The sequence below is a fragment of the Peromyscus maniculatus genome, chromosome 3 (assembly GCF_049852395.1).
Source record: "Peromyscus maniculatus bairdii isolate BWxNUB_F1_BW_parent chromosome 3, HU_Pman_BW_mat_3.1, whole genome shotgun sequence".
Classification (NCBI taxonomy): domain Eukaryota; kingdom Metazoa; phylum Chordata; class Mammalia; order Rodentia; family Cricetidae; genus Peromyscus; species Peromyscus maniculatus.
The window spans coordinates 7,812,372-7,828,692 of NC_134854.1; positions in this window are offsets into that span (position 1 = coordinate 7,812,372).

A 16,321-nucleotide genomic window follows, 5' to 3' on the forward strand; every position below is an offset into this window, starting at 1 on the left:
ATCCTGCACAGTAGTGCACTGTCATGGTGAAAGACTGAACAAAGAGCAGGCCCCTCGCTCTACCTTGCAAGTCATTCTTGACATATGAGTGAGCAAATGAAATGGAACTGCTGTTACATTCATCGTATTGCATGGGTTACTTCACATACCTGCCTTCATTTTAATTATTAAAATTACACTTAATTAATTACTGTGTGTGTGTGTGTGTGTGTGTGTGTGTGTGTGTGTGTGTGTGAAAATCTGTTTGGGCATGGAAGTGGTATTGCCTTCGTGTAGGACTCATAGGACACCTTGTGACCACGTTGCTTCACTCTTTCCACCATGTAGGTTCAATCTGTGGACAGGCTTAGGAGATAAGTTCATTTATCCACTGAGTGACCTTCACACTCTATTTTCATGCACAAAAAATTAATTTAAGCAATCAACACTTATTACCTAGTGTGCAAGAATACAAATGAATTCAAACAAACTATATGTGCGAAGCAGTATAAAATAATTTTTTTGCTTATGGTTTTCATTGGACCTCTATCTTGTATTCTTTACTTCTGCATCTTTACTTGAACTTAATTGCCTGCACAATCCAAACACCTAAAAATATTTCGTAAATAAACTTGCAAGACTTACAAAACCAGAACAAATGAATAGGAATAAAATCTTTATTGGCTTCCCTTGTTACCTCAGACAATTGGAAAGATTGCTGAGTAAATGATGGGCTACATGACAAATCAAAGCAAAATACTCTCTTCCTCAACATACACAGTATATGCATTAGGCAGAATGCTGTGGTTGAGAGCTTTATGAACAGTGCAAGGGAAAGTTTTATTGATGCACAGGATTATGGGTGACAACAAGGACTGGTAAGCAGCATTGTTCTAGGAGCTTGCGTCCCATTATCAGAAAGCAGTGAGAGTTTCCTGACAGCATCAATAATTGTGTATTTACCACATGGAAACTACCATAAATATAGCTATACCTCATTAATCAGAAAGAGCATCTGGACTGCTTATTCATGCAGTGAATAATGATTTAGCAGCTGTGAATGTGAGAATATGTCTTATGTGAGATTTGGAAAATCGGGATAATACTTATATCATCTTGACAGAAACTCCAAGTTGTATGATTTATTTTATTCCTTCTAAGAATAAATACAAATTATCTCTCCTGAAGAAAACAAATAATGATTTTTCTGCCTTGAGCAATGTCTGTGGCTGTTAATACTCTGGTAGCACACATTTGGCTAATCAATAAACTACCATAAAGTAAATTGCTTTTTGTAGTGTATTGGAAAGATTTTAATTTGCTTTGAAATTTATATGAATTGATTTTTTTTAAATACAATGCCTTTCTATGACTGAAGGTTGCTGCGATCTTTCTTGTCTTGTGTCTGTGTTCTACCATTCTCTACACTGAGCAGGAATGATTGCTTGAGTTCAGTCCTGGGCCTGTCACTCATAACTCATGTTCCTCTTTTTCCTTGGGAAATTTTTATTTCTTAGCTTTGTAGTAGTTATCTCGTTCCAGAACTTCTTTCCCTTTGTATGCTAAGGCTGTTCCCTTTTTTCAGCACTATAAAACACAACTGCATTCATCTAACCATTCTGTCCATTTCTTTTCATTCTCTCCTTTAGAATTCTTGAGTAATCTATGTTTCTTGCATCTTCTTTCACAGCTCCCTGGCCTTCTCAGTTAGTTCAGTCTGGCATCTGCTTGTCAGCAAACATGTTCCTTATATTCTTACTCAGCCATGCTTCTACAACAATGTTAACATATTCTTCTAGTTTTCCCTTGAATTTAACTCTTGCCTTTTGATTTATCATGATATATTATTGGCACATTTTATCACACATCTCTGAAAAGAGGACAATTGGAATGAAGTGCTATTCAGAGGTTCTTCCCTATTGAAAGAGGGGAGAATACAGAAGGGGACAGGTGGGCCAGATTTATAGGCTATGGAGACTGTCACTGTCATGACAATCAGACAGGGTATTTTAAGAGAGCTATAACTCTCTGGGATGCAGCACATTGAAATACAAAGTTCTGGCTTTTGAAAACAACTTCTCTCAGCTCCCAAGAATGAGCTGTTTTGGAAGGGTCATAAAATTAGTTTAGGATCTTTCTTTCTTTCTTTTTTCTTTCTTTTTTTCTTTCTTTCTTTCTCTCTCTCTCTCTCTCTCTCTCTCTCTCTCTCTCTCTCTCTCTCTCCCTCCCTCCCTCCTTCCCTCCCTTTGTTCCTTCCTTCCTTCCCTTTTTTCTTTCTTTTTTACCCAGAACAAACCCTGCAGATAACGGTGCCTGTAACCTCTACTTATACCATTCCTCGGTGACTTCTTCCTTTACAGAAGAGCAAGCTGAGAAGCCCATTTCCATGCTTAGTGCAAGATCCTTGTAAGGTTTTCTAAATCAGTCTTTTCCTCACTTAGACATAGATGCATACATCTGGTGTAGAAACTACAGAGTTGCAAGCTCCCTCTACTGCCAGACTGTCCCCTAAGCTCTTTCTTTTACCTGCAAATACAACTTCATATTTAATAAATGCGGAAACACAACTATCAGATAGTGTGTGTTCAAAATAATTTGAATTCTCAGCATTGGGCCTATTTACCACTTTCTCAATTTTGAATGTACCAACACATTGTCTCTACCCAAGGCTTCTTTGATTTCAATAATACCTTCCATACCCTATCACTTCAAATGCAAATGTTCACGTGCCACCACATGTAGACAAGATTCCATTGGCAACTCTTTTAAGCCTTTAATTATATCGATTTTGCTAGCTGCTAAAACAGTTCAGTTAGTCACTGATGGAAGTGTGGCTTCTCTTGTACTGACTACTGTGCCTAGATAAAATAGAGGTTTTTAAACTTAAAATTGTAGCCCAGGACATCAAAAAGTTACTTCATATATTTCTATAACTAGTTTACACATGATTATTTTGACAACAGTGAACACTCTTTGCCAGTGTCTCTCAAGCCTAATGAACTCCCACTTAGGGTGGTCAATGCTTGGAAGAAAATTGCATAATTACTTTTTTAGGGATTATGGGGATTTTCTAAATAAACAATATGCCAATTCAGCTATAATCCAGTTAAATATATTAATTTCTAAATTTTGTGAAAATCTGTTTTCACATCACAGGTCAGGTCTTTCTCATTGGTAAGATGGACAGGGCATCAGCAGCACATTTGTATTTTAAGAAAGAAAGTGAAAGGAGAGAAAAGGAATAATATTTACTAAATAACTTTGTTTGAAAACCTATTTTAATGAAAAAGGTACTTCAAATTCACATTTTAAAACACTGCACTGTCAACTATATTTTAAAAAATGATTTATTTTCTGCAATATGCCTTATTCAGTAACACATCACAATTTATAGAGCATTCAATGCTTCTTAGGGTCTAGGGATGTTTATACATACCTGGCCCATATAATTTTCTCTGAGATTCATGCTTGAAAACTAGAAGGGCTTGTAAGGGAGAATATATTATCATACTTGTATGAATTTTCCATTACGGAATAAAATGGTTGACAGATAATGTATAATAAAAGTTCTTCAAGACCAAGTTATCTATTTTTATTGATTAAGGAATGTTTAATTTGTAAAAGTATCTCACAACAAACTGAGTGAGTATGTATGTATGAATTTTCCCCCTAATCTTAGCAGGATAGTGACTATAAAACATTCAACTTCTATTAACTTTAAGTATATCCCTATACATGCATTCTTCATTTATGTAATTTGACACATATCATTTGAAGAGTAAATACATATTAAATGAACATGCTGAAATCAAAAATTAGAAAATTCTGAAACATAAAGATTTTCCTAAGAGTAATTTACAGAATAATTGTGTGGTACAATATTATGAACACTGAAATGTTTTATATTTTTATAAATCACATGCAACTTAGCATGATTGAGAATTTAGGCAACACTTTTTGTTTTTAAAGTCTTAGAAAAATAATCTTCCTCCTAAACTAGAGAACAATGAACACATTTACTTCAAGAAAAGGAGCAGAAATGATGTAGTTAACATTAATAAATACCCGAGATTTCTTAAAATATTTTCTTACCTTTCACTTAAGAGAAGTAATCACTTCCCAAGTAAGATTATATCCTATATATGGCATATATTTTTGTTTGTAATCATATACAGTATAATATATACAAATGTGTGCTCTATATAATAGAGCATATAACACAAATTCTCATCTTATGTGTACATAGTTACTTATCTGCCCAGAATTTTAGTACACTGATAATTTTAATAAATAATTCAATTATGAAAAATTTATGTATCAATTATTAGAAATTACCTCTAGCTTTAAATTTAATATTTATATTATAAAATGCCTAAGCAAATGCAATATAAAATATTACCTTAATAAAATGTTATCTGAAATAATTTGCCCTAAATAATTCCTGAGCAAAACACAATTAAATTAACAACAGAATTCAGAGAAAACTATACAAACAGCACATATATACATCTGCTTTGCCCATCCAAGCATATCATCATTAGAATGGTACATTAATTCAAATTTATGAACACAAATAGAAACGTTACTGTAACCCAGCTTCAATAGTTTACAATATAGCTTCTGCTTGGCTTTGTATATTTTATGTATTCCAATGACTTGATGCATTATATAGTTATATATAGTCTATTTAATGCTCTAAAATCTCCTGGAAACTCTTACTATTTTTTATTGCCTGTAACATTTTGTCTTTTTTAAGAGATGGCATTGTTTCATCATAATATACATGGAATTTTATGATTTGCACCTTTCAGTTAGCAATATGTATGCATTATTTCCATATCTTTTCAGAGCTTGATGAATACTTTATTAATTTTAAAATTAAAATTTTTGAAAATACCATATATAAACACTTGATTTACACAATTCTCATCTCTCTGTCTTCCTATTTATCTCCTCCCATATACCTCAGCCTGACTCCCTCTGAAATTCATGGCCTCTTCTTCTTTATTATTCTTAAACACACCACACAGCCCAGAGGAACACGCACAACTTATAGATTCTATTTAATGTTGTTTGATTTTTTTTAAGACTGAATAACTTTCCTTTGTTTTGATGGAATACAATTTATTTAACCCACTTATAAACTGAAAGATATTTTTAACTTCCTACAAATATTGATAATTATGAATAAAGTTGTAGTAAATCATTTTCATGCAGGTTTCAGTAGATTTAGATAATTTTTAAGAGTGAAAAAAGTATGATTACCAAATCACAAGGTCAGTATATACTTTGTTTATAAAGAAACTTCAAATTGTCTTTCCAAGTGCCAATAACATCCGAAATTCCCATTGGACACGAATGAACAGTCACAGTAGAACACTAGCTACTTGTGTCATTGCCACATCAGTGCCTCAAAAGAAGCAATTGAAGGAAAGAAAGGCTTATTCTGGCTTCCAGTTTGAGGGGATACAGTCTAGTATGTCAGGAATGTATGGTGACGGGATTAAGGAGTTGTCTGATCACATTCTATCTGCAGCCCAGAAGCAGTGATGAATGTTTGTGCACATCTCCCTTTCTCTCTTTCATTCAGTCAGGAATCCAGCACATGGAATGGTGCTGCTCATACTTATTGTGGGTCATTAAAAGATCAAGATATTCTCAGTCTGCAACATGCTTTCTGATTCTCTTGACAGTGTTATGCTTACAAGCACATAATTCGTATAAAGTATATTTTTACCAACATATTCTTTCAGAGATCATGCCTCTGATGCAATATTTTAAAATGTTACCACCAAAAAGTAGATCATATGATATTTCTTCAGTGTTATCTTCTGGTAGTTGTGTAGTTTTGTACTTTCCATTTATATATTCATTAATAAATATCTAAATTTTGCAAAATGTTTACTGATTTTCACCTGAATCTACTGATATTTTAAGTACTGTCCATTGCCCCACAGCCCCGCAGTAAGCTCCCTACAGCTCAGAGAATGGCCTAGTGGAATTTACAGTCACATGGACACCAGCTCTGCTGCTGCTGCCAAATGTAAATTTTAACTAAGTCTCTATCCTCCTATTTACCAATAAAGACTTGGGAGTCAGATGTCAGGGTGAAAACCTGCTAGATCAGAGATGCTCAGAAGCAACCAGCTGCCATTTGAGACCCAGCATGAGAGCACCTCTCCAGCTGTCCCAAACCAAAAGACCAGGAAACTCCAACACCCTCCCTCCTCCTTTCTGTGCATCTCTCTATCCATATTCCTGGTTCCTCCATCCTCTCCATGGATAATTCCTGTTAACTAGGTGCTGACTCCACACCATGATCCAAGACTGATTTGATTAAAACAGTCTCGGGATTCACAGTGCAATCAAATATTCTGCCACAGTTTACTTATTTGGAATGCAATATTCTTAGAAATGATGATTCGAAGAGACAAGGACCAATTTTCCAAAGTTGATACCACACTTATAAAACAAAGTTAAGAAACACCACTATATTACATTATCATACAATAAAATTAATTCTCTTTACAGGGAAAATAAAAATTGGAGAGCAATAAAGTGAAGTATCAACAAATATATCCTATTGTACTTACCCTGAAGCCAGAGAAATGACATACCTTTTTGCTATGAGTCATTGTTTATCGAAACCATGCATCTTCTTTCTAAAGATATCATTGCATGATATTTCATTAGTATACTGTTCCACTAGAAAATTCATGTGCCTGATTTTGTATGTGTGTGTTAGTGTTTGTGTGTGTGTGTGTGTGTGTGTGTGTGTGTGTGTGTGTGTGTGTGTGTTTGTGTTTGTGTGTATCTGGAAATCATTAGAACTATTTTCTTTATAATTTTAGTTTTAATTCTGAAAGATGAATAGTCTCCCCAAAGATTTTTAGAGAACATCCATTGTTCCAACTCTGAATGTCAACTTCTATAAGCATATCTGACGAATAAGCATGATCTCTAAGCTATTGGCTTCCCGGGCCATCTGTCTGTGTGCCAAGGTGCCCTCACAGAAAGGTCATTGTCAATTAAAATAATACAGTCATGATAAGGTGACTTAAATTGTCTCTGCAAAAGCAGAACATGCACTACACTTACAAGTTGTTCAGTTTTGATTACAGTTTCTGTTATTTTTCCAATTTGCTTTTGTATCTCTTTTGCTGGAAGAGAAGAAAGGGCTTGCTAAGTAAATTCTTAAAAATAGTGGGAGAGGAAAAACTCAGAATAAAATTGACTGTTATTTCCCCATTAAAACTGCCAATGTGTGAAATTACAAGTATTGTTTTATCAATGTGATGATTATTCTTAGCAGTTTAATACACAATACTGTCATACTCCTTATTAAAAAAATCAACCTTAAAGAAAGAAATGAATTAGAGATTCTGAAAGCCCAAGATATGCTTCACAGAATGTTTTGCAATTAGACACCAGACAGTTGAAGAACACACTAGCAGTGTGTATATGCTATAAAAGAATCAACCTGCACAAGTTTCATTCAATGAAATCCCTGGATACACATCTCCACCCAATCTACCATTAACAAAGCAATAGAAGTGATCTCATCCCAGAACCTTGGGTAATATTGTTTGGGCTTAATGCCTTTCCCCCAAAAGAGTGTGAGTACTTGGATAATAAGCAATGAAACCACAATCCTTAGTAAGTCATTTAGTTGAATTGAATATATTTTGCCTCTTCTTTCTTACCTTCCTTCCTTCCTTCCTTTCTCTTTTTTCTCTCACTTATCCCTTCCTTTCTCTTCTCTTCCCCTCCCCTATCTCCCCTTCCCTTCTCTTTCCCTACCCCTTTTCTCTCTCTTCTTTTTCTCCTCCTCAGGGTTTATTTGTATTCTTCAAAACCCAACATATTAGTATCAAATATATTTCAGTCATAGTATTTTGGGTGTATCTCTTATGATTACAAAAAAACAGCATTCTAAATTCTCATGTGGCAAATATTTCCCCCTGGCCTTTGTTCACAGATATGTTAAGGTTTTAATGAAAACTATCCAACAACATGGATAAGTCTTGCAAACAAATAATGCCAATTATAGGAAACAATATTTTTGGTTTTATATCAATATTTTACATTATAAGGACAAGTACAATTAATGTTTAATATTAGTTTTCTCTTTACATATATTTACTTTCATATAAGCTGTATTTGATTCAAGAAAACTTCCTCAGGTGAAATATTATTTAAAGATACTCTGAAATAGGACTTTACTATTTATTACCCTTAGCTGATACTACTATATTATATATGTGTGTGTGTGTATGTTAATTAGATAAAAAATTAAAAAAAAATAATTCACGGAACACAAATTGAAATGGAATGCAAACACACAAAAATGTAGATTAAATAAAAAAAAAACATAGTCAACCCACCTAAACAGAGTTATCTATTTTCCAACAAGAAAGAAGTATAGAAGGGAAGGGAACGAAGTCTCAGATGGGAATCTATGAACCACTAATTTGCATGCTTCGTTGACTGTTCTTTGCATTACTGTCTGCCTTGCCTGTAGAAGTGAACCATATTGTCTACCCCTTAGCTCAATGTGAGCTATGAAGTAACATTGGAAAAGTGGCAGAGCTAAGTCTAGTGTGGAGAGAACATAGAGAAGAGAACAGGGTGGGCTTACTCTAAAAAACATCATATGAGGAATCTTGTCTCTTCCCTTTTGACATACCAATGTTTTTAAGGCTTTCTAGTCAGTTTTACAACCCCCCCCCCAAAGAAATTCCTTTCTTCTTGATTTAGGAAATATAATGCTGAAATATTATCTATTAGGAAGGAAGTGCCCTGCCTTCCTGGTGTCTGTTTGCAGATACCTGTTCCAAGTTCTAAACTATTTTCCATCATAAAGAAATAAGAAAGTGTATTTTCAATTATGAAAATACAGCTAAACAACACAAGGATTTCCCTCTCATCTCAGCACCTAATAAGCTTCATCAGGGTTGAGTTGAGATTGTATCCCAGTTTTACTCTATTGTAATAAACTGAAATATGGTTTTCCCTGACTGATTAATATTAGTTTTTGCCTTGACTTATGTACAGTTTTCGCCTTGATGTATTCAAAAATAGGCAGGTCTGATTGTTCATAACAAATTATGATTTGAATAAACATAAAATAAATTTAATATGATTAAAAATATGTGAAATATATGAGGGAAAATATCATCCACAAAATTGTTCAAAAGGAGCCACAAGGTATGCAAATATTAATAACTAAAATAAATTATTTAGTAGCTGATGTAAATAGCAGAATAGGCTCAGAGGTTGGAGAAAATATATAGCAAAGAAAGAAGATGAAGAAATTCACTCAAAACAGTATAAACAACAAATGGGAAAAAAAGGTGAAATAAAACTCAAGATGAAGAGATTAAAGTGTCACTGTTATGATATGTGCCTAGTAAATTGGAAAAATAGTGAACCATGACAGAATAAAACTAGGAATCCATAACCAAATACCAGCTTAAAAATGCCAAAAGCCTAAAAATTAGCCAAATAAAGTACTAAAGGTTTAAGCACAAATAGGAACTCACAAAAATACATCAGATATGTTGCAAAATTTGTGTGACTTGTTAATCTGGTGCTTAAAGGAGAAATGCATGTTGAATGAACTGTTTATTTTGTAAGTAAAGAAATAAAGCATGGATATAGTTCTCATCAAAAAACATAGAATGCAAAAGCTTTACACTCAAGGCAGCCATTAGAATAATGGAAAAGCACAGCATCAAGAAGATGAGAGAATGAAATTACAAAGTACAAAGCACAAGTATAAAACAAGAAAGAAAACAGTAGACAACACCGTCAAAGACTGACTAAATTAACTTCTGGTAACATTTTTAATAAACCCTGAAGGAGATGCAAATAAGGAAGAGGGCTGGAGAAGAGCTAAATGCAAATGTATATTTCATAAAATGTTATAACTAAATTTCTCAAAATTCAGGGAGTGCCAAAACTGCATGCAATGAAATAAAGTATCTTAAAATAGTTATTAATGTGAATGTTGTCATAGCATACTTCATAAAAAACATAAGTGTCATTTGTATCTCATATTTTAGGTGGCTTGAGCAGTCTTTCAGCTGTGCACTTGACTTTGGAATTATTGATAAAGATAATTTAAGCTAAGTGCAATGAAAATATGAAGCAGATTTACCTATTTCAAAGTATTAAATCAGTACAACTTTAAAATGTAAAAGGGAAAATGCTAGCACTATCCTTACACAAATATACTTGATATAATTTTGAGAATAGGATTTAGCTCTTTTCATGAGACAATGTTTCAGACATCATACAACAATATCAAGTAGGATACCATGATTATCCCTTATCTGCAAAATTATGACATCATCCTAGCTTATCTTCTTACTTCTTTCCTCAACTCTACCTGACCTACTCTCTGTCCAGTACCGGTCCTTCTAAAGTTGACCTACGTATTACATCTCTCTCCTACTTAAAAAACTTTATTGTCTTCCTGTCTCATTCTTAGCATGAGCCAAGGTCTGTGGTGGTATTCTAATTGTACTGAAATGTGATTTTGATTTTATGTTAATAAATAAAGTTGCCCAGGGGTCAGAGCTATTAGAGCCATAGACAGAGTGTGGTGGTGGTGGCACACGCCTTTAATCCCATAGATCTCTGTGTGTTCAAGGATACAGCCAGCATTGGAGACATATGCCTTTAAGACTTAGGGGGCTGTACATTCAGACAGTGACGAGGCAGTCACATGTTTGGGTTTACAACCAATGAGAAGGCAGAATGACTGGAAAATCGACTTTCACACAGGAAGTAGCTCTCTTTTCGGGAAGCTGGGACAGCAGGAGGAAGGGTGAGATTTTAGCTCTGAGCTCTGACCTCTTGGCTTTCTCTTTTACATTGTTTCTGTGTCTCTTATTTAATAAGATGGTTGGTTACATCAACATCTGGCGCCCAACGTGACAAGAATCCATTAAAAACCACTTGGCTTGGCGGAAGGTCCGCTATTCCGCAAGGGCGGCCGGCGGCAGCCGGCTTCTTAGTCTGAGCCGTGGCTTCTTAGCCTGGGTCTAGGTCTGCTTGACCTCAGGCTGGACTATCGGTGAGCTGCTTGCTTAAATCCTGCTTGCTTAAAGCCGGTGTTACAGGTGTTGCAAACAACTCAGACCTGCCCTGCCGAATGGGGCCCTGCCTGTAAAGCCAACTTACGTGGTTGGAGCTAAAGGAAGCCAGACACAAGCCTTGACTCAGCACAAGAGGGAACACGTGGCTGGATTTAAGCTTTAGCCGGCTACACTTTCTTGTGCATTCTCTCTCTCTCTCTTCTCTCTCTCTCTCTCTCTCTCTCTCTCTCTCTCTCTCTCTCTCTCTCTCTCTGGATTTATACCTGGGACACTAGGTGGCTGTTTTGAAAATCCCCTCGGATTTCTACTGTTCTATGCAGATTTGGTAAGTAATAACATATCAGATATTTTAAAGGAAACTATCTAAAAGAGAATTTTTTTCCACATTAAACAAAATGGGTTTTATGTGTACATTGGAAGAAAATGGTTAACAGACAAGCCTGTATGGGTCCAGCAATGGCCTTTAACAACAGAGAAACTCCAGGCTTTAGAAGAGCTGGTAGAAGAACAGTTAAATGCTCAGCATATTGAAGAATCAACCAGCCCTTGGAATTCTCCTGTATTTGTTATTAAAAAGAAATCTGGTAAATGGAGAATGGTAACAGACCTTAGAGCAATTAACGAAGTAATTCAGCCAATGGGCTCTCAACAATCTGGGATGCCTTTGCCTACTCTGTTACCAAAAGGATGGCCTCTCATAGTTATTGATTTAAAAGACTGTTTTTTATTTTTTTTTAATACCCTTACAAGAAGAAGACAGAGAAAGATTTGCTTTTACAGTGCCTACTTATAATAATTCTCAACCGGTTAAAAGATTTCAATGGAGGGTCCTCCCACAGGGAATGTTGAATAGCCCAACTCTGTGCCAATACTTTGTACAACAGCCATTGGAAGTGATACGTAAAAAATTTCCTAAATCTATAATTTATCATTATATGGATGATATTTTACTAGCTGACTCAAATGCAGATACTTTAGAAAGAATGTTTAAAGAAGTAAAGAAAATTTTGCCTTGCTGGGGATTACAAATTGCTCCTGAAAAGATACAAAGAGGAGATTCTATTAATTATTTAGGATATAAAATAGAGCTACAAAAAATTAGACCCCAAAAGGTGCAAATTCGGAGAGATAGACTACAGACTCTTAATGACTTTCAAAGATTATTTGGAGATATTTCTCATCTACGAACTATTGTTGGGGTAAAAAATGATGAACTGACTAATTTGTTCAAAACCTTAGAAGGTGACAAGGACTTAAATAGTCCAAGAGAATTATCACCTGAAGCTGAGAAATAATTGGCCTTGGTAGAAAAGAAAGTGCATGAAGGACATGTGGATCGTATTGATCCAAAGCTGGATTGCATTTTGATTATTTTACCTTCTAGGCGTTCTCCTACTGGAATATTAATGCAGAGGGAAGATATTATATTGGAAAGGATATTTTTACCAAATAAACCAAATAAAAAATTAAAAACTTATGTGGAAAAAATCTCTGACTTGATTTACAAAGGAAAATTGAGACTTCGTCAATTAGCAGGCATAGACCCAGCAGAAATTGTCGTACCATTAACTAAGGAGGACATTGAAAAATTATGGACAGAAAGTGAACCTTGGCAAAGAGCTTGCAGTAATTTTTTGGGAGAAATTAACAGCAAATATCCCAAAAGCAATAGAATTGATCTTATAAAGAGAGCTGATTGGATCTTGCCTCGAATTGTACGGCAAAAACCCATATCTGGAATTCGTACATTTTATACAGATGCCAACAAAGAAGGAAAGGCAGGTTACAAATCAGAAAATTTAAGTAAAGTGGTTCAAAGTCCGTATAATTCAGCTCAAAAATCAGAATTGTATGCTATTCTGTTGGTATTAATGGATTTTTCAGAACCTCTCAACATAGTAACTGACTCTCAGTATGCTGAAAGAGTGGTGTTATATATTGAGACTGCAGAATTTATCCCTGATGCTTCAGAATTAACTTCACTATTTATTCAATTACAAGATACAATCAGGAAAAGGAATCATCCTTTATATATAACTCACATTCGATCCCATACTGGTCTGCCAGGCCCTCTAGCACAAGGCAATGATGAAATTGTAAATTATTGATAGGAAATGTGCTGGAGGCCTCAGAATTTCATAAAAAACATCACATCAATAGTAAAGGTTTAAAAAAGGATTTTTCCATGACCTGGCAACAAGCCAAAGAAATAGTAAAGAAATGTCCTACTTGTTCCTTCTACAATCAGACGCCATTACCAGCAGGATGTAACCCAAAGTGTACTCAGAGAAATGAAATCTGGCAGATGGACGTGTTTCACTTTGCAGAATTTGGAAAACTGAAATATGTACACCACACCATCGATACTTATTCAGGATTTCAATGGGCAACTGCTTTGAGTTCTGAAAAAGCTGATTCTGTAATCACTCATTTGCTAGAAGTTATGGCCATCATGGGTATACCTGCAAAAATCAAAACTGACAATGCTCCATCATATGTCTCTGTTAAAATGAAACAGTTTTTTGATTATTACAATATAAAGCATATTACAGGCATATCACATAATCCTACAGGTCAAGCAGTTATAGAAAGATCAAACAGAACTCTAAAGGATATGCTAAATAAACAGAAATGGGTAACAAAAACTCCCAGAAATAGACTGCATAATGCTCTTCTAACCTTGAATTTTCTGAATGCCAATGAGAAAGGAACAACAGCTGCAGAGAGACATTGGATAATAGAAAAAAAACTACAGAATTAAATCAGCCTATATAGTTTAAGGATGTGCTAACCTCAGAATGGAAAACAGGGTATGTATTACATTGGGGACGAGGTTTTGCTTTTGTTTCTACAGGAGAAGATAAGCTGTGGGTACCATCAAAATTGACAAAGGTTCGATTTGAACAAGAGAGACCTCTTAATTAGAGGAGGTGATAGTTCATCAACCAGCATGAACATCCAATTTAAACTAACCTGTACCAGTAACACATGCCTTTTCATTTAATCAGATAATAACTTGCCAAAAGGAAACATCCCCAAAATTAGTCTTGGGGAAAGGTTTTTGTTTTTGTCTTTTAGGAGAATGAAGGTTAAGGAATCTGAAGAACACTGGACAAATGAGACAACTGAAGAAAAGGGACAAATCATCTATCCCAAGAAACAGAATGAAACGGTGTATGGGTATATATTATCTAAAAAAAAATATGTCTTCCTCAATGTTTGTTTCTGCTTTTCTCTAAAGATTTAACACTATTGGTCTTCTAATAGTCCCAGTTCAATTAAAATTTAAAGCTGACTTTGGAGTTGGAGAATGGCTCTCTCCTTCTTTAAACTCAAGCATGTTGTTAAAAAGAATATGCAAACTCCCTGTATCATGCCAGAATAAAAGAGCCATCTTCTGCTATGATACAGGACAAAAGCAAAATTAATTAAGGGACTATTCTATTACTAATCTCAACTCTTTTGATTCTATTCTGATTCTTTAAACTTTTCTTAAAGTATAAATTTTATATCAAAATTTACAAGATTAATATATATATATATATATATTTTAAACTTTGTTAAGATATGAATGGTCATATAGAGTACTAACTAATTCTTAAAAAAAGGCTAGCTGCATATATATGTTTTTGTGTTCGAGTCTCTTATCAGTTTTCTGCAGGAAATCACGGCCAGGCCTAACATCAACTAAAGTCTCCAGAAAGAAGATGGGGTCCCACAACAACAACAATTCCACATGGACAATAATAATATCATTAAGCTGACAAACATCATCCACAGATCAGCTTTGAACTATAAGGTGCTCAGAGCAATTTTGAGATGACTAGCTGAGATGATCCAGTCTCAAAGACTACTTGAATAAGGACTTGAGATAAACCCTGAACTTTGGCATTATACACAGGCTGGATAATGAAGGATATAGTTACCTTTCCTAGAATTTGACAATTAACCTAAAATTTTTCTTTCAGGATAAAGAAAACTTTGCCCATACCCAGCAGGAAGCAATTTTAAGAATACAATGCCCACATTCCCAAAGAGGTGGTGTGGGGCGGGTGGTTTTTTGGTCCTTTTAATGGGTTTTGGTTCCGGGATAATTTTCAATGTTTAGGGGGGTTGGTTACAAGTTATTGTCAAGGGTTAGGAAAAAGGCTAAGCAAAGGAGATTAGATTTAAGGTTCTTGTTAAAAAAAAGAGAGAGAAAGAAAGAAAGAAAAGAAAAAGACAATTACTAGTTTTAAATACTTTACATTGGATTGAATTGTTTTATATTGTATACAAATTTGAAACTGATATTGTTAGAAAATGCTATATGTATATTTCTAATTGTATTTATACCATTCATTTAACAATGTAATGCAAATCTCTGATCCTTGAATGTTATTATTACCAACTATTAGGATATAAAGAAATGAAAGTTAGTAGTTAGACATTACAATAGAACTTGTAGTCATATTAGATATGTTTTAAAAATTGAGCAGAGATGTTTTAGACAGGTCATCTTCAAACCCTTCAGAGATCTATAGAATATGGCATTTAAAATGTTTTAATAACTTAGAAAATTTTTCTTTTTTGAGACATGTCGGCTCCTGGCAGTACCTATCAACTTCAGAGAAAATATGGGCATTGAATAAACTGCATATGGAGTCAACTTTCATTTTGGCAAAAGTTAGCCACTGGACAACAAAGTATCCTCGAATCAACAGGACAAAATGGACAGACAGAACATGAAACAAAGGACTACTGATTCTTGCCAAAACAAGTGTGGTTATGGCTTTATCAAAAGGCATCTTCTGAGGCCAGGACAATATGGCCCAATCCCTGAAGTGGCCTTCGCATCCGGAAAAGGTACGGTGCCCTTTTCTTCGAAGGCAACTTAACAGGCAGAACGCTGATGGCTTCTGTTGTACAATGGAACAGCAGCTGAAAGCTCATGCCTCTCAAAAGTAGACTGGCATTTAATAGAGGGATGTGGAGAAGAAGGGGATGCTGAGATGAAGCCATATATACACAGCCAAGAAGAATGAACAGCTGAATTAAAAAACTGTCAACAATTTCCAGAATTTAAAATCCTGAATCATGACAGGACACTAGTGGAATTCAGGTGTTTCTGGCACATGGACTGCTCTCACCCAATGTGAGGTTGAACTGTTGATGTTGTGTACATCCTACTTCACAAATGAGTCTGTCAGATACACTAAGCCTATAGGCTGAAGATGATGCCCCAACACTGCGGAGAAACC